The 23,746-nt window shown below is 42.5% G+C and overlaps 1 protein-coding gene across 4 annotated transcripts in view; it reads right to left on the reverse strand.

Annotated features, from left to right (window-relative positions):
* Positions 1 to 23,746, reverse strand: part of GNG3 (G protein subunit gamma 3) — a 455,529-nt gene that overhangs the window by 292,980 nt on the left and 138,803 nt on the right. For 2 of the 4 annotated variants that reach the window (XM_056527216.1, XM_056527218.1), the window contains one exon: positions 4,633 to 4,707. The exons of 1 other annotated variant lie outside the window; for it this stretch is intronic. The gene's annotated coding sequence lies outside the window, so the exon portion shown is untranslated. Of the gene's footprint in view, positions 1 to 4,632; positions 4,714 to 23,746 lie in introns of those variants that run through there. One more of the 4 variants, XM_056527215.1, reaches the window with a different exon arrangement.

Consider the following 23,746-nt stretch of genomic DNA (forward strand, 5'->3'; position numbering starts at 1 on the left):
TACATCCACATATGATATATTTCCTTACATAAGAGAAATGGTGTTTCAAATTTTGGGGGACATTTTCACCTATTACCCTTGTGAAAATGAAAAATTTGGGGCAACATCAGCATTTTAGTGAAAAAAATTTAATTTTTCATTTTCACGTCCAACTTTATTGAAAATTCGTCAAACACCTGTGGGGTGTTAAGGCTTACTGTACCCCTTGTTACATTCCTTGAAAGGTGTAGTTTCCCGAATAGTATACCATGTGTGGTGTTTTTTGCTGTTCTGGTACCATAGGGGCTTCCTAAATGCGACATGCCCACCAAAAACCATTTCACCAAAATTTGCTCTCCAAAATCCCATTGTCGCTCCTGCACTTCTGAGCCCTCTAGTGCACCCACAAAGCACTTTACATCCACATATGAGGTATTTCCTTACTCAAGAGAAATTGGATTACATATTTTGGGAGTCTTTTTCTCCTTTTACCCCTTGTAAAAATAAAAAATATGAGTCTACAAGAACATGTTGGGGAAAAAAATGAAGATTTGGAATTTTCGCCTCCACTTTGCTGCTATTCCTGTGAAACACCTAAAGGGTTAACAAACTTTTGGAATGTCATCTTGAATACGTTGAGGGGTGCAGTTTTCATAATGGGGTCCATTATGATGTATTTCTAACATAAAGACCCTCAAATTCACTTCAAAACTGAACTGGTCCTTGAAAAATTCAGATTTTGAAAATTTCATGACAAATTGGACAATTGCTGCTGTACTTTGAAGCCCTCTGATGTCTTCAAAAAGTAAAAACCTATTGTTTATGTGAATCAATATATCATTTATTTGGCATGTCTATTTTCCTTACAAGCAGAGAGCTTCAAAGTTAGAAAAATGCTAAATTTTCAAATTTTTCATGAAATTTTGGAATTTTTCACACATGCAAGTATCGACGAAAATTAACCACTTCCATAAAGTTGAAACATAAAGAGAGAGGAAAAAAGAAAGAGGGAAATTGCGCCCCTAGTGAAGAACATTTAAAAATTGAGTTTACACGTATTCAAGGTTAAACTCACCGGAGGGCGTTGCGCTCAGGGCACAACACCTAAAAAGTGTGGTATGGTAACAATTCCCAGGTCCACAGCCTCAGTCCTCTGGTAGCAGGCACGCTGTCCCAGTGTAACATAATAGCAGATATTGGAAGAAAATGTGGACGAATTTTGGCACTGGAACTCTGGATATTAAGAAAATCAGGAACACATCCGCATTCCTTTCAGAAGCTTTATTGTGAATACATAAGCTACGCGTTTCAGGTCCAAACCAGACCCTTCGTCAGGCAGACGATTAACAGGTACAAAATGGTACACTACTTAGATTTACTTAGATTTACGTATGTGGTATGCACTGATGAGGGCAGAAAAATGTGCAACAAATGCAAAAAAACTCAATATTTTTGTAAAAAACCAGCCGGTTAGTACTGTTGCTTGGACTTTCACAGTATGTAGGCCCTTGACAGATTAACAGTTACAAAATGGTACACTTATTAGATGCACGTTTGTGGTATGCACTGATGAGGGCAGAAAAATGTGCTACAATACGCCCAAAAAAATTTTTTTAAACACCTGCCGGTGAGTAATTTTGCTTGGACTTTCACAGTATGTAGGCCCTTGACAGATTTACAGATACAAAATAGTAGACTGCTTTGATGGGGTATGCACGTATGAGGACAGACAAATGCACAAGTTCACTGAAAAAACTCTTTTTTGCACAGCAGCAGGACACAACAGTGCAGCACCACAAAAACAAACAAACAGGGATTAAACTCTAAATTGCACTCTGTCACAGAGTGTTAAGAATGGTGTGAACTGGTTTTCATACCGTCTACAGACTAGTATATGCAGCAGATGATTTGTGGAAAAAATACACAGAATTGCGCTGAAAATCTTCCCTGCCTCCTGTGATAAGGCTCATGAAGTTCAGGCAGCTTGTTCAATTCAGCGTGTCTGTGTAACACACACAGATACGCAGTCCGTGCTATCTCTGCAGTGTATATGGCATGAAATGATCAGCTGCAAGAAGGCTATATATAGGGCTGTGACATCACAGGGGTCAATGAATGCTGATAGGCTGCATCCCGCATGTGTTTCAGGGTCATCCCGCCTACCTCCCTTCCCGCCTTGTCTTCTCACCTTCCCAGCATCCCCTGCCCCATGTAATGACATGTAAATCTGCCATTTTAGGTGTCCTGGAGCCTGTAACGCTGTAAAATGGAGTTAATGAAGCGATTTGCACGATAGAATCGCGGCGATATTCGCATTCGTTGCAAATCGAATATTTCATGAAATTCGTAACAAATTCGGATTCGTCAGCTTCGATTCGCTCATCTCTACCTGTCATGTCTAACGGCAGGATAGTTTCGCAAAGATCTGTCAAGGGTAACAAAAAGACCTGTCATGTCTACAGGCATGATGATTACACAATGACCTGTCATGTCTACAGGCATGATGGATTAGCAAAGACTTGTCATGTCCACAGGCACAAGGGTTACACAAAGGCCTGTCACGTCTACAGGCATAATGGTTTCACAAAGACCTATCACATACACAGGCACGATGGTTACACAAAGACCTGTCGTGCCTATGGGCTCTCTGGTTAGGCAAAGACCTGTCATGTCTACAGACATGATGGTTATGAAAATACCTGTCAGAGACCTGTCACCGGCAGCGGGCCATCACTCCCGAGACCAGTTGTTTGGGGTTTAGGAATGTTGGCAGGTTAAGGGTATGACTGACTATATAGTCATGTTAAGTTTTCAGGTAAGGTGCTTACATGAGTATCGTTTGGTCTATAGGTGATATGGCGATGCAAGATCGTTGTCATCAAAGGTAAGTCATGTAGTCAGGTTCTTGCCTGTCATTACCTGACAATTTATTTTTGCCTCTTAATAGCTTGGGATAGCACTCTGTTATGCCTGACAAGAATCTATCGGTGTTCCTTTGGCAGCGCTGTCACAATTAAGTATGTTGATATGTATATGTATAAGTTAGTATGTCAGCCTGGTCCTGTTTCAGTTTTGGGTCATGCCTTCAGAGTGGGCATGACTACCACAGCTTCTCAGTTACAGGTACCACCTCAAGTGGTCGCTAGTTGGCAGATGCAACTCTTTTTGTCATACAAAAGAGCCTAGTATAGGGTATGTGATGCTCCATACTGGGAGTGTGTGGTATTGGTTTATTATAAATATTGTTATTCATCCTACTAGGTTGACTTTTGCACACCTCTGACCGCTTTGCTAAGTTTAAAGTTATCATAAAGGTATATATGCAACGTTTGCAGCCATGAGCACGTGTGTGGAACTTCGAGTACAAATGTTAAGCACGTTAAGGCTACGTGTGCGAGGGGCATGAGTAATAATGACCCCCTACACCTCCAGGCGGGGCATACATGACATTTGCTAAACCCATCCAACCCTCCCTCATATTCATTTATTGTAGATTATGCCCTCTATAGGCATGCCCTCGGACGCGGTTCATGGCACACCTCTGACTGCCTTGCAAAGTTTTCAACCACAAACACGTGTGTGGAGCCCTGAGTACAATTTTTTTTTTAAATGTATTACTAAGTAGCAATATGACATATTGAGCCTATGCCCAGTCATTGTCCTGGTGTCCGGCCCCAATATGTTATTTAGCCACTCAGCCCATCACTGGCCAAGATAAGACACCACTACGGCCAGTGGTTAGCTAACCTGCAGCATGATGTGTCAGATTGAAAAAGAAGGGAACATAGAAGGAAACAAAAGGGAAAACTCATCCCGCCATATAACCTCTTTAATCTTATTTGTGAGGTGCCTGAGAAATTTGGATCTATATATTTTTGCATTACAAAACAAAAAAAAAATTATAATTATATGTTAATGTCAATTTAAAGGCGTTCACAAAATAGGGTATATTTAGCTATGACTATAACATTCATACATTTTCTATTCTTTATGCTTAGATGCATACTGTATACCACTGAAAGAAGATCTCTTTCCAGTAGTGATCTAATCCATTTCAATAACAAAGAGAATTAAAGGAAAGACTGAAAATATGACTGTTCCAGTTTTATCAGGTTTTGTTTACTGCTGGAAAGCTCTTATGAATCCCATGTACCCTGCACATAGAAGACAGTCATTAGCCAGTATAGTAAAAAAGAGAAGGAGGGGGCATCTACTGTACTTATATCATCCTCACTATTAGAACAATACAGTCATATATATCAACATAGGACAGAAGATTTGCACAGTAAAAACATTTCCTTTTGTATTTTTATGTTTTTGTTTACTGCAGAATTGTATCCATATTGACTGCAATAAAGCAATACAACATATGCAATTAGCATTCATCCTATGAGTAATTCTATCTCTCACACACAACAATATGTTTGATTACAGAGATGTTTTGGCAAAGATTTTGTAAAATAGAGTTTTTATATGTATATTTGCTATCACAGTGGATATCTTAGAGGCATTAGAGGTAATAAAGGGATGCCTGTATTAGACTCATAGTAAGAAAGACTGCTTTGGGGTGAGCTAGGTAAAACAGATGGCCTGGATTTATACATATCATCTTTTCCCTATCTTTATGTAAAGGATGCTGTAGCTGGTACCTACCTGTCTATTTTGGTGATGGAGGGATGCAAGATGCTGAAAAAAGCTCCTTCACTGATGCTACACCAAACACACACCCTGTAACAAAGAGAAATGGGGGAGGAGAGATTGGAGGAAGGAGGAGGATGGTGAGAAGTGACTTAATGATTGAATATGAAGACACAAAGCTTTGTTGGGTATTTTCAAAAAGAGGATCAAATGAAAGGAGGTGGAAAATCAGACAGTGAACAATATGTAATGATAGGATAATTATCAAATGTATCATTGATGCAAAGTGACCAGACACATGCACACACTATCCTGTATATGCTGCAAGATTTACTTCTAAGACTTCATATAAATATGTCCACAGATATTGTAGAATTAATAATTGCTTTTTTTCCCAGGTGATAAGACAAATGTAAACAGGGTCAGAATAGAGGCTTAAAGCGTATCGGTCAGATCCCACAAAAAATAAAGTAGTAATGTGTTACTCAGTTCCGAATCCTGATCATGTACATATAATTTCTAGCACCTTTATTTTTTAAATACCTTTTTTCTGTTGTTCACTTGGATTGAAATCTTCTCAAAGGGAGGGGGCGTGTCCTCACTGTTCATGCCTCAGTACACAGTAAATGCTTCACCACACAGTAAAGTCCCGCAGATAAACTCTGCCTGCTTTCATTTTCGCTACCAATAGCAAAACTAATGCTAGGAAGCCACAGGTTGGAGATTGTTTTGTTAGGATACAGCAATCTCCAACCTGTGGTTTCCTAGCATTAGTAAAACTACAACCCCCAGCATGATTTCACAATCAGGGCATGCTGGGAGTTGTAGTTTTGCTAATGTTAGGCGAAATGTGAGCAGGGCAGGTGGAGATGTAAGGAGTGGCGCGGACGGAGATGTTAGTGGTGCTGGCAGAAAGGAGAGCAGCTCGTATTGCCAGGAGCTCTGCAACAGCAGACATCAGCCATTTTCCCGCAGTACTACCAGGAGTGTACTGGGGGAAAACAGCTGATGTCGGCTGTTGTGGAGATCGTGTAGAAATTGGGAGAAAAAAATGGGATGAGATACGGCGCCTCCTCCGGTGTGGTTGGTTTGGTGATTCGGAAATAAAGATATAAAAAACTGCCTATATTAAAAAAGGCTGTTTTTATTGAGGGTGCAACTTAAAAGTTTCGAACCCGAACCGGGTTCTTCATCAGGCAATAAGATCACAAACATACAAGGCGCCAGTTTTAAATACACAGATCAGCTGAGTGCTACCGGGTCAGCGGGTCACGGTCAGCTGAAGGTTAGACATAGACATTTTTTATATAACAGTGAAAAAAGATAAAACTAATAATAAGATAAAAGTAATGATTCTGATATGTTATGCAATAGAACATGTACATAGGAGAGTTTTACTTGAGTCTTCGTTGTTTGACATACTGCTGCCGCATATCAGCATTATGTCACGTGATCGGGAGTCCATCTCTTGCTTCGAAGATCCGGATTTAACGTATGAGCATCATTTTAGACAATGGTTGGGTGAGCCATAGAACAATGTCTAGAGAGGCCGTGCAATTGAAATTTGTTCTTTATATTCTGTCTATGAACAAATAGACAGAATATAAAGAATATAAAGAACAAATTTCAATTGCACAGCCTCTCTAGACATTGTTCTATGGCTCACCCAACCGTATCAGAACCAATCAAGATAACCCCCATTGACGAAATTTCTGAAACTTGTTCAAATCGTTTTGAGACACTCAAAAAACGAGAAGTCTTTTGGATGTATAAACTAGAAACCATCTCACCTCGAGGTCTTAATGAAATTGTTGAAACTATAATCTAATTACAAGATTATCCTCCCTCCTTCACTCCTCCACCCTCACGGTAGATGAGTAATATAGGCCTCCAGCGCTGTCTAATCCTTATCCAATCTTGGAAGGACCGGACCAGTAATAAAGCATGCAGACCAATGCTCCACACCAAATTATAAATCTAATAGGGGCACCCTCAGATGAAGAAGAAAACCGTATATTTTGCCAATGTAACTCCCAAGCAACATTCCCACCAGATACAGAAAAAACTTGCCTGCGCTGTCCACATTGTTACCGATCTATTTGCCCTTTATGGATACAACATTATCTATGCGCTCCCTACATCAAAACAAATCCACACCAGATATGGATAATGGCCGTTTACACTGGGAATACCGGAACCGATTTTATCTGCCCCCCGTCGGATATATTCGGACTTACATCATCTAAGCATGCGCGACATGCGGGCCACACACTAAGGATCTCCAGCGCTGCAAATTTAAAATAAACACCAATGATGTTAAGGAAATACATCAATATACTATACCTATACAGTAGCTGTAAGTCTACTATTATACTTGTCTAAAATGAAGCTCATACGTTAAATCCGGATCTCCGAAGCAAGAGATGGACTCCCGATCACGTGACATAATGCTGATATGCGGCAGCAGTATGTCAAACAACGAAGACTCAAGTAAAACTCTCCTATGTACATGTTCTATTGCACAACATATCAGCATCATTAATTTTATCTTAGTTTTATCACTGTTTTTAAAAGTTTTTTTCACTGTTATATAAAAAATGTCTATGTCTAACCTTCAGCTGACAGTGACCCGCTGACCCGGTAGCACTCAGCTGATTTGTGTATTTAAAACTGGCGCCTTGTAGGTTTGTGATCTTATTGCCTGACGAAGAACCCGGTTCGGGTTTGAAACTTTTAAGTTGCACCTTCAATAAAAACAGCCTTTTTTACTATAGGCAGTTTTTTATATCTTTATTTCCGAATCACCAAACCAACCACACCGGAGGAGGCGCCGTATCTCATCCCATTTTTTTCTCCCAATTTCTACACGTTTAAACCGGACCTGCCAGTCATGGTTAAGGATGAAGAGGCAGCCACCTACCTAACACCGCCATACGCTAGGATCTCAGACTCGGGATACCAACGCGAGTGCGCCTCTTTTTCCTTTTCTTTTCAGTTGTGGAGATCGTGACAGTGCACACGATTTAAATCTCGACCGTACTGTACTGTCATATAATGGGGATATTTATAATTATTGTTGTGGTAGACATGTTTTACAGTCAGTCATTTTCTGCTGTATGAGTGCTGACATGCATCAAATTTAAGAAATGGCGCACAGGATATGATAAATTTGTTTGAGCAATACACAGCTAGGGGAAATTACCTCAGCATGTCTTATTACACTGAACCAAGAACAATGGACCTCCGTAGAATTAGGCTGGATCACAAAGGGTGCTGGGATTCGGTTAGTAGAAAATGGTTTAAATACCCACAATTCAACGCGTTTCACGGAACTTTACAGTAGTTGAATGTGCTGGCAACAAAATCACACAAAAATTATCAATGGAAATCAAATTTATCAACCCATGGAGGTCTGGATATGGAGTCACACTCAAAATCAAAGGGGAAGACCAAACTAAAGGCTGACCCCTCTTTAATGTAATGTCCTTAAAACATGTCAAAATGAGGCGCAGTAGTGTGTGTGCCCTCCACGTGCCTATATGACCTCCCTACAATGCCTGGACATGCTCCTGAGGAGGTGGCAGATGGTCTCCTAAGGGATGTCTTCCCAGATCTGGACTAAAGCATACCCCAACTCCTGGACAGTATGGGGTGCAACATGGCGTTGGTGGATGGAGCAAGACATAATGTCCCAGATGTGCTTAATCAGATTCAGGTCTGGGGAACGGGCGGGCCAGTCCATAGCATCAATGCTTCCTCTTGCAGGAACTGCTGGCACACTCCAGCCACATGAGGGCTAGCATTGTCTTGAATTAGGAGTAACCAAGGGCCAACCGCACCAGCGAATGGTCTGAGGATCTCATCTCGGTACCTAATGGCAGTCAGGCTACCTCTACCACCTTGTAGTATAAATGGACCTTCCCTCTACCCCTCATTGAGTTTTTTTTTTTTGTCCTGTGAGCAGGAGAGTGTGTTACCTTCCTCCTAGTTTTTTTCTTGCCGTCCTGTGCTTGACATTCACTAAGCTGCATGCATAGACTGATGCGCTCTCTGGCATCCGTACAGGCATTATCTCGGCGCTGACTCTGGTCTGCTCCGGTGTATTAGCGCTCGCAGTCTCAGGCTGCAGCCTCAGTGTGACCGTCTAAGCGGATCCTGCTCCTAGGAGCGCGTGGTGATGCCGCTGACATCAGAGGGGGCGTGGTCACAGGCGTCTACTGATATCCTTTTCTCACTCTGTTTTTCCTTAATCTACTGCTTGCTGTGGGTAAGGCAGCAGCAGTAGATAGGGACTTTAATATTTATATATTTTTTTTTTCTCTCTATATTAAATGTACTAAGAAGGAGGCAGGTTGGGGGCGTGGCCTCCTCTGTTTTGGGACCAGTTAAGGTATTTAAACTGAGCAGTGTCAGTCAGCAGGTCTCTTTGAGCCTGCTTCAGTCAACTTGGTTGCTGCTACAGAGTTTTTTCTGTTGGTCAGAAATTACTACTTCTTAAAGAGGTATGTTCCCCTTTCTTTCTCCTCCTGTGTTATCTACTATAAATAGGGTTTTATAGTGTATACAATATTTTTTTCTTAGATGTCATCAAGGGATTCAGGCAGAGATTCTGCAGGGAAATCCAAACAAAAAAGAAAACATATTGCATGTAAAGATTGTCAGACACCTCTGCCAGACGGTTATGATTACTACTCCACATGCAAATCTTGCCGTCCTAATCTCCCAGAAAACCAAGAGCCCACAATCCAGGATGTAGTGGTCTGGGTTAAGGACTTTTATGAAGGTTCTATAAAAGAACTGAAAGAAGCTTTTTCCACTCCTAGAAAAAGGTGTTTTTTCCTGCTGAAAAAGCACAAAAATTGCTTAAATTGGTGCAGACCGAGGGTCAGCCAGGGGATCAGGGAGAAGCTCCCTTGGATAGTGGAGGGCCAAGGGCTTTCAAGATAGATGGCTCTAACTCTGCCCTTATGCAGGCAGAGTGGAAAAAGCCATGCTCCTGTCATATCCAAAAGATTTAAGATGATGTATCACTTGGAGGAATCCCAGTCAAAGGACTGGGTTTCTCCACCCAAGGAGGATACTGCTATAGCCAAGATCTCCAAAATAACTCTGGTTCTGGCAGAAGATGGCTCAAGCTTTAACCCCTTAAGGACCAGGCCCATTTTGGCCTTAAGGACCAGACCAATTTTATTTTTGCATTTTCGTTTTTTCCTCCTCAACTTCTAAAAATCATAACTCTCTTATATTTCCATCCACAGACCCATATGAGGGCTTGTTTTTTGCGTCACCAATTGTACTTTGTAATTATATCACTTATTTTACCATAAAATGTACGGCACAACCAAACAAATATTATTTATGTGGGAAAATTGAAAAGAAAACCGCAATTTAGCAAATTTTGGAAGGTTTTGTTTTCACGCTGTACACTTTCCGGTAAAAATGACATGTTTTCTTTATTCTGTGGATCAATACGATTAAAATGATACCCATGATTATATGCTTCTCTATAATTGTACCGCTTAAAAAAAATGTCAAACCATTAGTATGTTTGAAATTGCCCTATTTTCACTACCTATAACTTTCTAATTTTTCCGGATCCTCAGCGCCACCCGTTGCAATAAACTTCAGAAGTCACTGGTACAATTAAAATTTTCTTTATTCACCTATGTCAGACGCGTTTCGAAGTTTAGGATACCTCTTTCTCAATGACCTTGGTGCTTATACAGACAATATAAAATAACAGCTTTATATAATAAAAGATGGACGCCTTAAACAGTGTCAGGTGGTACTTAAGATCTGTCACAATCATGCGCTGATGTAGCGCTGCTAACTGACATGTGTGGGCACCAAGGTCATTGAGAAAGAGGTATCCTAAACCTCGAAATGCGTCTGACATATGTAAATAAAGAAAATTTTAATTGTACCAGTGACTTCTGAAGTTTATTGCAACGGGTGGCGCCAAGGATCCAGAGTTTTTTTTCCCCTTCTATCCTGATTATCTACTATCCAGTGAGGCTGCCACCTCCTCAACATCTCTGGATGGCTGCACCGTTACTTCCACACCGAGACAATCCAGGATGCTGCATGCTTAATGCAACCAGGCAAGGTGAATGGTTATTGCATATACCACTCACTCTAAATATTTACATCTGATCAAACATACTGCCCTATGAGAGCTCTGTCTTTTTTTTACAGTACAAATTTCAAATTTTTCCGCATATGGGGCGATATGAGGGCTAATTTTTTGCGCCATGATCTGTAGTTTTTATCAGTATCACCTTTGCTTAGGTTTTACTTTTTATAAATAAATTTTGGACTTTTTTATTTTTTTTACGTTTATGCTGTTCACCGTACGGGATGATTAACAATATATTTTAATAGTTCAGACTTTTACGCACGCGGCGATAACAAATATGTGTATTAATAATTTTTTTTACGCTTTTTTGGGGGTAAATTGGGAAAAACTGACGTTTTACTTTTTTATTGGGGGAGGAGATTTTTCCAATTTTTTTTACTTTTTTATTTGAAATTTTTTTAAACTTTTTTTTTCACTTTTTATGTCCCCATAGGGGACTATTCATTGCAATCAGTTGATTGCTAATACTGAGCAGTGCTATGTATAGGACACAGCACTGCTCAGTATTATCGGTGATCTTCTGCTCTGGTCTGCTCGATCTCAGACCAGAGCAGAAGACCCCGGGAGACGGCCGGAGCCAGGTGAGGGGATCTCCGGCCGCCATTCTGGATGATCCGATCATCCGTTCACATTACCGCAATGCCGCAGATGCCGTGATCGCCATTGATCACTGCATCGGAGGGGTTGATGGCGGACATCCGCGCGATAGCGGATGTCCGCCATTACCGGCGGGTCCCTGTTTGCTGATAGCAGCCGGGACCTGCCGGGTATGACGCGAGCACCGCTCCGGTGCTCGCGATCATGCCGGCGCGTAAATGTACGTCACGGTGCGTTAAGTACCACGTCACCATGACCTACATTTACGTCCATTGGCGTTAAGGGGTTAAGGACCAGCACAAGTAAACCTGTACGCCCCTGAAAGACCAGGCCTGTTTTTTCAAATCGGGGATGTCTGTCTTTATTAGAGAATAACTCTGGTAACGTTTTGCCAATCACGATAATTCTGACATTGTTTTTTTGTCACAAGTTGTCCTTCATGTACATAGTAAAAGTAAGCCGATATCATTTGTAGTTTTTTTTTTTTACAATGCAAGAAATCATGACATTTTAAAACAAATTACGATTTTTTGCTATTTTACCACTAATAGATTGCATATATTTATACTTACTGACCAAATAGTTTATGAAACTTATACTTTCAGATGTCTACTTTATTTTGACAGCATTTTGTTTTTAATTCACATTTTAAATGAATTAGAAGCCTAACAATTTAACTTGAAATTTTGAAAATTTGAAAAGTACATCTTTTTTGCAGAAATTTGAAGGTGGTAGAACATAGGAACACACCCCCCCCCCCCCCCCCAAATTACCTCATTTTAAAAACTAGACCCTTCAAGGTATTCGCTAGGGAGTACAGAGAGTATTTTAACACCATCGTTTTTTGGCAAGAATTATTACAAAGTGTGTTAAAAATTTGAGATTTGCATTTTTTCACAAATGCATCATTTGTGGACAATATTTTTTGTACATCACTTCTGATATGGCAAGAAATGCACCCTATATTTTATTAAGCTGCTCGGCCCGTGTCTGGAAATACCCCCACTTAGGCCATATTTGGTTCCTTGGCGGCGTGGTAGGACCCAGAAGGAGAGGAGCGCCATTTGGCTTTCAGGGCATCATTTTAGGCCGAATGGATTATAGGCCGCACTTCATGCCTGCAAAGGGTTTTAGCTGCCAGGACCATACAGAACCCCCACAAGTGACCCCATTTTGGAAACTACACCCTCTAAAGTATTCATCTAGACCAAAAGTGAGTACTTTGAATCCTTTTTGTGTGGCTGGAATGGATACAAAATCAGTGGAAAAATTTAACATTTCTTTTTTTTCCACAAATGCATTATTTATGCGACATATTTTTTGTACATTGCATCTGAAAAGTAGAAAATGCGCCCCATATTTTATCACGCTGTTCGTCCCGTGCTCGGTAATACCCCCACTTAGACCATATTTGGTTGCATGGCCACATGGTGGGACCCAAAAGGAGAGGAGCACCATTTGGTTTTCAGGATATCATTATACAAATTATGGGCCGCACTTCAACTTGCAAAGCATTCTAGCTGTCAGAACAATACCGCGCCCCCAGAAGTGACCCCATTTTCGAAACTACGCCCCCTAAAGTATTCACCTAGGGCAAAAGTGAGTACGTTGAGCGCTTATTGTGTGGCTAGAATTATTTCAGTCAGTGGAAAAAATAGAAATTAAAGGGTACCTTTCATCAAAAAAACTTTTGATATATTATAGATTAATGTATGCAGGATAACTTTCCAATAGCATGTTATTAAAAAAATATGCTTCTTTCTATTTAATTTTCCACTTTGAAAAAAAATGCCCACTATGGGTCTCCCTACCAGTCCTTATTATAGATTTCAGACTCATGCAGGAGTCCTAAATCTCAAACTGCAGCTGGAACACAGACAAACTCAGCACTGCTCACTGCCAGGGAGCAGTGCTGTGCTTGTCTGCGTCCCGGCTGCAGTCTGAGATTTAGGACTCCTGCAGGAGTCTGAAATCTATAAAAAAGGACTGTTAGGGAGACCCCTAGTGGTCATTTTTTCCAAAGTGGAAAATGAAATAGAAAGAAGCATATTTTTTAATAACATGCTATTGGAAAGTTATTCTGCATACATTAATCTATAATATATGAAAAGTTTTTTTGATGAAAGGTACCCTTTAACTTTTTTTCCCACAAATTCTTTATTTGTGGAACATCATTTTGGTAGTTCACTTTGAAATGGAGGAAATACGCCCCATATTTTATCACGCTGTTCATCCCGGGCTGGGCAGTACCCCTACTTAGGCAATATCTGGTTGCTTGACCGCCTGGTAGGACCACGAAGGAGAGGAGCTCCCTTTGGCTTTCAGGGCATCATTATATAAATAGTCCCCATTCATACTGCGTTTCTGCAGTACAGGTATCCATTGTCATGTCAAAAAAGGGATGCCAATGTATATTGTAGCAGTCTCATTCATAAATTAATGGAGCTGCTACAGTATATGTCAGCATCACTTTTTTGACATGATGCTGACGGATACCTCTAACACTGCAGGAACGCAGTATGAACGGGACGCAGTGTAGGGGCACAGAGCACATCCGCGGCTTATTTCACACCGTGGATGCCCCGCCAGCAGTCACAAGGGGCGAGATCACTGCTGTGGCTGGGTAGCTCAGTGTATCCCCTCATGACTGCTGGCGGGAAATCCGCCGCTATAAGTGGACACACAAAGCTACCTAGCCGCAGCAGTGAGCTCATTATTGTGACTGTTGGTGGGCATCCACAGCATGTAATATGCTGCGGATGTGCACCGTGTGATCCTACACATTATGCATTTTTATTTTTGATTATATTTATTTAATAAATGTATTTTTATTATTTTTTTTTTACATTTTTGTACACTTTTTTTTTAACATTTATTGTCTTTGCACTTTCTTTTTTACACTTATTTATTTTATACTTTTTTTTTTTTTACACTTTTTTTTTAATGCTTTGGAATACTTAGTATTCCAAAGCATTGCAGTTATATGCTGTCTGCCAGTTTTACACTAGCAGGCAGCATATCAGGACGTGCCTCAGGCCTAGTAAAGACCCCCGGCTGCCCAGGTAAGCAGCAGCACCCCGCAATAGTTGTGGGGTGATACAGGAGAGAGACAGAGGGAGCCCCCTCCCTCTGTCAAAACTCCTTACAGCTCGCGGTCGCTTCCAACCGTGGCTGTAAGGGTTAAACTGCCGAGACCGAAGTTTTCTTCTGTCCCGGCAGTAACGCAGGTCCCCGCCCACCGGGAATTACACACAGCACCCCGCGATCGCGCTGCGGGGTGCTGCAGGGAAGACAGAGGGAGCACCCTCCCTCTGTCATAACACTTACAGCCAGCGGTCACTTCCGACCGCGGCTGTAAGAGTTAAAATGCCAGGACTTAAGTTTACTTCAGTCCCGGCATTGCGGCTGGGTCCCGGCTGTGTGTTACAGCCGAGTCTCTGCCGCGATCTCGTGGGTGCACTGGTCAGCACCCACAAGAGCCAAGGACGAGTATACACGTCCTAATGGCTGAATGTGCATTCAGCCTGTATACACATCCATGGTCCTTAAGGTGTGAAAGACCCTATGGATAGAAGGGTCAAGGTTGTTCTTAAGAGGTCTTATGTTACAGCTGTAAGTCAATCTGCTGTGTCTATTGCCTCTTCTGAAGTCTCACATACTTTAACCCCTTAAGGACTCTGCCCATTTGGGCCTTAAGGACTCAGACCATTTTATTTTTATTTTTTCGTTTTTTCCTCCACGCCTTCAAAAAATCATAACTCTTTTATATTTTCATCCACAGACTAGTATGAGGACTTGTTTTTTGCGCAACCAGTTGTCCGTTGTAATGCCATCACTCACTTTACCATAAAATGTATGGCGCAACCAAAAAAATACTATTTGTGTGGGAAATTAAAAAGAAAACCGCAATTTTGCTAATTTTGGAAGGTTTTGTTTTCACGCTGCACAATTTACGGTAATAATGGCATGTGTTCTTTATTCTTTGGGTCAATACGATTAAAATGATACCCATGATAACATACTTTTCTATTACTGTTGCACTTAAAAAAATCGCAAACTTTTTAACCAAATTAGTACGTTTAAAATCCCCCTATTTTGAAGACCTATAACTTTTTCATTTTTCCGTATAAGCACTGGTATGAGGGCTGATTTTTTGCGCTGTGATCTGTACTTTTTATTGATACCATATTTGCTTATATAAAACTTTTAATAAATTTTTTTTTATAAAATGTCATAAAAAAAAGCAGCTATTTTGGACTTTTTGTTTTTTATGTTCACGCCGTTCACCGTACGGTATCATTAACATTTTAATAGTTCAGATATTTACGCACGTGGTGATACCAAATATGTATGCAAAATATTTTTTTTTTTTTACACTTTTTGGGGGTGAAATAGGGAAAATGGGACAATTTAAGTTTTATTAGGGGAGGGTTTTTTCAAATGTTTTTTACTTTTTTTTTTACTTTTATTTTTACTTTTACTTTAAAGGAGTACTCCGAAGCAAAAGTTTTTTGGACCATTTAAAAGATAATCCTAAAATATATAACATTGTTAATTACCTCCACTCAGTAATATGCACGCATCCTCGAGTTTCCGAAATCTGGAAGTGCAGCCTGGGTTTCTCAATGATGAATTTCGTCCCCTATTCATTCTGTTTGCCACGGCCATTTTGGTAACGAAACGTCACCTTTGTAATCATCCTCACCGCTCTCTGCTGGCTTCCCTAGCCTCCTGTGGGTCACTCCCACAGTTTACATATTCATGGCATCTTCGTTTTCACAGCCGCGATTTGCTGGGTTGTGCAAACGCCCCTGGCCAATCACAGTCTTCCGTCCGTGCCTGCGCACTCACTACAGAGCTGGGACCGGACATGTGACTTTAGCAGGCCAATTATATCCCTGCTAGTTACACTGCCGTAACTAACAGGGATATTCTTGAAGCCATTTAGTAAATACATTTAGAGCAGTGTTTCCCAACCAATGTGCCTCCAGCTGTTGTCAAACTACAAAACCCAGCATGCCCAGACAGCCTTCAGATATCTGAGCATGCTGGGAGTTGTAGTCTTGCAACAGCTAGAGGCACCGCTGCAACTCCCAGCATGACCTGACAGCACATAGCTGTCTGGACATGCTGGGAGTTGTAGTGTTACAATAACTATAGACAACATTGCTTTATAGGGAAGTGCGCTCTCAGGAGCTTACAGGAAGCAGGGCACAGGGAGTTATGGGAAGTGTAGTCTCTATGACTTGGCTGCTTACTGCTTCGGGCGGAAATTACCGGAGAATGGCTGGACCGATTTGGACAAATGAGTTATCGTTAGAAAGGTCATTCAAAGAGCTATCAGAGGAGGTAAACTTTTTTTTAAAGGGGTTATCCAGGAAAAAACTTTTTTTTTATATATCAACTGGCTCCAGAAAGTTAAACAGATTTGTAAATTACTTCTATTAAAAAATCTTAATCCTTTCAATACTTATGAGCTGCTGAAGTTGAGCTGTTTTTTTCAGTCTAATTGCTCTCTGATGACACGTGTCTCGGGAACCGCCCAGTTTAGAAGCAAATCCCCATAGCAAACCTCTTCTACTCTGCTCTCTGCTGACATCTCTGCTTGTCTCGGGAACTGCACACTGTTGCCAGACAGAAAACAACAACTCAACTTCAGCAGTTGATAATTATTGAAAGGATTAAGATTTTTTAATAGAAGTAATTTACATATCTGTTTAACTTTCTGGAGCCAGTTGATATATATAAAAAAGTTTTTTCATGGAATACCCCTTTAACCCCTTAAGGACCCAGCCATTTTACACCTTAGGACCCGGCCATTTTTTGCACATCTCACCACTGTCACTTTAAACATTAATAACTCTGGAATGCTTTTAGTTATCATTCTGATTCAGAGATTGTTTTTTCGTGACATATTCTACTTTAACACAGTGGTAAATTTTTGTAAATTTTTCTAACTTTGAAGCTCTCTGCTTGTAAGGAAAATGGATATTCAAAATAATTTTTTTTTTATTCACATATACAATATGTCTACTTTATGTTTGCATCATAAAATTGATGTGTTTTTACTTTTGGAAGACACCAGAGGGCTTCAAAGTTCAGCAGCAATTTTCCAATTTTTCACAAAATTTCAAAACTCACTATTTTTCAGGGACCAGTTCAGGTTTGAAGTGAATTTGAAGGGTCTTCATCTTAGAAATACCCCACAAATGACCCCATTATAAAAACTGCACCCCCAAAGTATTCAAAATCACATTCAGTCAGCGTTTTAACCCTTTAGGTGTTTCACAGGAATAGCAGCAAAGTGAAGGAGAAAATTCACAATCTTCATTTTTTACACTCACATGTTCTTGTAGACCCAATTTTTTAATTTTTACAAGGGGTAAAAGGAGAAAATTTTTACTTCTATTTGTAGCCCAATTTCTCTCGAGTAAGCACATACCTCATACGTCTATGTAAAGTGTTCGGCGGGCGCAGTAGAGGGCTCAGAAGCGAAGGAGCGACAAGGTGATTTTGGAGAGTACGTTTTTCTGAAATGGTTTTTGGGGGGCATATTGCATTTAGGAAGCCCCTATGGTGCCAGAACAGCAAAAACACCCACATGGCATACCATTTTGGAAACTAGACCCCTTGAGGAACATAACAAGGAATTAAGTGAGCCTTAATACCCCACAGGGGTTTCACGACTTTTCCATATGTACATTTTTTTTATTTTTTTTTTCACTAAAATGTGTGTTTCCCCCCAAATTTCACATTTTTGCAAGGGTTAATAGCAGTAAGTACTGCCCAAAATTTGTAACCCCATCTCTTCTGAGTATGGAGGTACCCCATAAGTTCCCCTGAAGTGCACTACGGGCGAACTACAATGCTCAGAAGAGAAGGAGTAATATTTGGCTTTTTGAGAGCAAATTTTGCTAGGGGGGCATGTCGCATTTAGGAAGCCTCTATGGTGCCAGAACAGCAAAAACACCCACATGGCATACCATTTTGGAAACTAGACCCCTTGAGGAACGTAACAAGGAATTAAGTGAGCCTTAATACCCCACAGGGGTTTCACGACTTTTCCATATGTACATTTTTTTTATTTTTTTTTCACTAAAATGTGTGTTTCCCCCCAAATTTCACATTTTTGCAAGGGTTAATAGCAGTAAATACTGCCCAAAATTTGTAACCCCATCTCTTCTGAGTATGGAGGTACCCCATAAGTTCCCCTGAAGTGCACTACGGACGAATTACAATGCTCAGAAGAGAAGGAGTAATATTTGGCTTTTTGAGAGCAAATTTTGCTAGGGGGGCATGTCGCATTTAGGAAGCCTCTATGGTGCCAGAACAGCAAAATAACCCCACATGGCATACCATTTTGGAAACTAGACCCCTTGAGGAACGTAACAAGGAATTAAGTGAGCCTTTATACCCCACAGGGGTTTCACGACTTTTCCATATGTAAAAATGTTTTATTTTTTTTCACTAAAATGTGTGTTTCCCCCCAAATTTCACATTTTTGCAAGGGTTAATAGCAGAAAATACCCCCCAAAATTTGTAACCCCATCTCTTCTGAGTATGGAGGTACCCCATAAGTGGACGTCAACTGCACTGCAGGAGCGCCACAATGCTCAGAAGAGAAGGAGTCACATTTGCAAACTTTGCTGAAATGGGGGGGACATGTCGCATTTGGGAAGCTCCTATGGTGCCAGGACAGCAAAAAAAAACCACATGGCATCACATTTTGGAAACTAGACCCCTTGAGGAACGTAACAAGGGGTAAAGTAAGCCTTAATACCCCACAGGGGTTTCACGACTTTTGCACATGTAAAATAAAAAAATAAAAATTTCACTAAAATGTGGGTTTTCCCCAAAATTTTACATTTTTACAAGGGTTAATAGCAGAAAAGACACCACAAAATGTGTAAATACATTTCTTTGGAATAAGGACATACCTTAATTTTTTATGATTTTCGCTCCGCGGGTGCACACCAGGTCTTGGAGTGGGAAGTCAGTCAGGGGCCTTGAGCTTATTATAGCAGCCAGGATGTGGGACCCCCCCCCCCTCAAGGAGCATTAATGGGGGGAGCACTGAGCCCTAAAATAGGGGAACACTATGGGGGACAACGGGCCGTAACTGGGGTAGACACGTGGGGTACAGAGGCCCATAATATGGGGTACAGTGGGCCAGAAAACTATAAATCATAAAATAATAAAACAGGATATGTTCCCAGAATGATGACCCAGAGCATAGCCAAAACTAAAAAAAATATGCCCGCCCCAAACCCTATGCTCTGAGTCATTATTCTGGGAATGTGATGTGTGTGGCCGTCCCTAACCTGTTGCCTCAAATGCGCACCCGCTCAGGTGGAGAGAGAGCACTGCGCATTTGAGGCAACATAAAAAGTCCCCGATGATAGTGACTCAGTGACCTATGACCCATTTCTGAAAAAAACACCCCTAGAGGTCTTATCAGGTTTTTTTTTTTTTTTCAGTTTTTTTGGGCAATTTAGTGGTTTATGGGGGTTAAAATTTGGAATGTACTCTGGACTTTGTACATTGGTCAAATTATGGAAAATTAAAATGTAAAGGGAAAATTTAGTGCTCCATGGAAGTGTGATACTCCCTGAAGCAGCCTATGCAGAGGCCCGGATTATCTGGGCAAGTGTCACACTGATACGTGGTGTCCTTCCGTCTCCCCTTCTTGTGACACACTCTGCATCTTTTCTGGGATCGTCCCGACTTTCCACTGTGGGGGATCACACCTGGAAAGTGCTGGCCTGGGACGATCCTGGCGCCTACAACTCCAGACCCTTGGGAACTCCAGCCTGATCTTTCCCGGTCAGCAAAGATCAGGAACCTTAGGACTTCTTCTTGGTACTGGAGGAATGTCCCTGTGTTGCCAGCGTACTGGGATAGTACAAAAGCGTTGTACATTGCAACCTGTACCAAGTAGACTGCAACTTTTTTGTACCATGCCCGTGTTTTCCGCATGGCGTTGTATGGCTTGAGGACTTGATCTGAGAGATCAACTCCCCCCATATACCGATTGTAGTCCAGAATACAATCGGGCTTGAGGACCGGTCCCGCGGTACCTCGCACAGGGACAGGTGAGCTGCCATTCCCATGAATAGTGGTGAGCATAAGGACATCCCTCTTATCCTTATACTTCACCAACAACAGGTTATCATGGGTAAGGGCACGGGACTCACCCTTGGGGATAGGCGTCTGGACCAAATTTAGAGGGAGGCCTCTCTGGTTCCTCCGCACGGTCCCACAAGCGGACGTGGATCTGGCGGCAAGGGATGTGAAGAGAGGGATGCTGGTATAAAAGTTATCCACGTACACGTGGTAACCCTTATCCAGCAATGGGTGCATAAGGTCCCAAACGATTTTCCCGCTAACACCCAGAGTGGGGGAACAATCTGGGGGTTCAATACGGGAATCTCGTCCCTCATACACTCTAAACTTGAGAGTGTACCCGGAGGTACTCTCGCAGAGTTTATAGAGCTTCACGCCATACCGCGCCCGCTTCGAGGGAATATACTGGCGGAAGATGAGTCTCCCCTTAAAACTGATGAGAGACTCATCTACCGAGAGGTCCCTGAGCGGTACATAGGCCTCCAAAAATTTGGCCCCAAAGTGATCGATGACCGGCCTCACTTTGTAAAGCCGGTCATGGGCGGGATCACCTCGGGGCGGACATGCCTCATTATCTGCATAATGCAGGCATTTCCGAATCACCTCGTACCGCTTCCGTGTCATCGCCATACTGTAAAGTGGGGTCTGGTAGAGGACGTCCCCGCTCCAGTAATGACGGACACTTGGTTTTTTGTCCAGGCCCATATGCAGCGTGAGGCCCCAAAATGTCCTCATTTCCGCTGCATCAATGGCGCGCCATTCATTGGACCTGGCCAAAAACGAATCTGGGTGGTGGGCAATGAACTGCTGGGCGTACAAGTTCGTTTGCTCCACCATGTGATTGACCAGGCTGTCACTGAAAAAAAACTTTAAAAAGTCCAGATCAGTGAAGCCAGCCGTGTCAATCCGGATTCCTGAGTCGCCAACATACTCAGGAATCCGTGGCTGATAACCCTCTGGGGGGCTCCAGACAGGTTCATCGGAAGGGGGCTCCGGTGCACTTGTCTGGGGGGCCGGACTCCTATTACGAGCAGCATTGCCACTCGTACTAGTGTCGGCCACTGGGTCACTATCATGGGGGGTGCGTGGCCTCGCCTGGCGGCGTCTCCGCCGCCGTACAGGGGACTCATCATCACTGCTAGATGATGAGGAGGACGATGAAGAACACAAAAATGTAGGATCTTCATCGTCCTCACTGGCAGATTCGGAGTCGGAGGCTAAAAAAGCGTAAGCCTCCACTGCCGAAAATGCCCGGCGAGCCATCGCCTTTTTTCTACGGTGGCGGGGGGAGGGGCGGTGGCGGGGGGAGGGGGAGGTGTGCGGGGGGGGGGGGGGGGAAGTATGTAGTGTGGTGCTTGGTGTAATACTTTATATAACGGTGTGTGATTATCACTCACACACCGTTATAATGGAAAAAAAATAAAAAAACACGCTGCGGCCATAAAAAAAAGGGGTGGCGCACGAAGCGCCCTGAACCCCTAATAGGTCCCGGGTGACACTGATCACAGGACCCTAGGGGCCTATTAGGGGGTCAGTTGGGGGGGGGGATTTTTTTTTTTTTTATTTATTTATTTTTTTTTACGTTACTTTTACTTGCAGTTTACCTACCTTTCCCTAAGGGACACACTTTCCCTGCACTAGGGGGGCAATCTTCTCCTGTGAGGGGGCTCTGGATCATAGAGGGGGGGTCCCGGTCCTCTTCACACAGCTTTGCCCGCTTACTGAACTCGAGCGAGCGCGCAAAGCTGCGTGAGAGGTCCGTTAACCCCTCCTCTGCCGCGCTGCTATTGGCCGGACGATCGCCGGCCAATAGCAGCGTTGCTGGGGCGGTGACAGTATTGTCACCGCTCCCAGCAACCGAAGGTGATTGGCGGTGTATCGTACACCGCTGATCACCTTCTTTTTTGCAGGTCATCGGGTCCGAAGTGACCCGAATACCCGGAATCGGAGCAGATCGCTTGCGTGATTTCGCAAGCGATCTGTGACGATCGCCGATATGTGGGGGTCCCGGGACCCCCCTCGGCGTCTGCCCTGGATCCCTGCTGAAGGATTTCAGCAGAGATCCGCTTCCGATCTCCGCCGGGTGAGCGGCGGAGACCAGGAAAAGACATGACGTATGCATACGTCATGGGTCCTTAAGACCCAGGGTGTGAAGACGTATGCATACGTCATGGGTCCTGAAGAGGTTAAGTACCAGTGCTGCAGATGTCCTTTAATAGTCCCCATAAGGGACTATTTATAGCAATTATTCGATTGCTAATACTGTTTAGTGCTATGGATAGGACATAGCACTGATCAGTATTATCGGTCATCTTATGCTCTGGTCTGCTTAGTCGCAGACCAGAGCAGAAGACCAATGAAAGGCAGCAGAGGCAGGTGAGGGGACCTCCGTCTGCTGTTCTGGATGATCGGATCGCTGTGATAGCGCTGCGAGCGATCCGATCATCCATTTTAGTGTCCGCAATGCTGCAGATGCCGTGATCTGTATTGATCACCGCATCTGAGGGGTAATGGTGGACATCTGCGCCATCGCGGATGTCCGCCATTACCGGTGGGTCCATGGCTGCCATCAGCAGCCGGGACCTGCTGCGTATGATCCGGGCATCACTCTGATGCTCGCGGTTATGTATAGGATGTAAATGTACGTCCTGGTGCGTTAAGTACCAGCTCGCCAGGACGTACATTTACGTTTTGCGTCGTTAAGGGGTTAAGAAAGTGGTTAAACAAGGCTCAGGAAGATATAGACAACCTCTGTCCCAAGGGATGAGATTTTAGCTTCATTCAAACATATAAATTTAGCAGTTGACTATCTTTGTGATTCTGCAAATCAACAGTTATGTTTTTCTTCTAAAGCTATGGTCTTATCTACTGCGGGGAGAAGAGCATTATGGTTGCTCCCCTGGTCTGGTGACAACCCGTCTAGGTATAACCTTTGTAATTTGCTCTTCTCTCCAGGTAGACTTTTTGGCCCTGAACTTGACACTTTAATGTTAGAATTGTCAGACAAAAAAGAAAAGTAGTTACCTCAAGCTCCCAGACCACCCCACAGATTATTCTCTAACAGAGATAGTTCTCCTTCTAGAACAATATTTGCTTGTTCCTCTAATAGAGGTAGTGGAGCTGGTTCCTCTAGAAGAGGTGGTGCTAGAGGGACTAAGCCTAACAAAAACAGCAGTTTTGACAATCAAGATGCTCAAGTCGGCGGTTGTCTAACTTTGTTTCTTTCTGTATGGGTAAAAAAAATAAAAGACCCTTGGGTGGGTTATAAGCACT

The sequence above is a fragment of the Hyla sarda genome, chromosome 6 (assembly GCF_029499605.1).
Source record: "Hyla sarda isolate aHylSar1 chromosome 6, aHylSar1.hap1, whole genome shotgun sequence".
NCBI classification, from domain to species: domain Eukaryota; kingdom Metazoa; phylum Chordata; class Amphibia; order Anura; family Hylidae; genus Hyla; species Hyla sarda.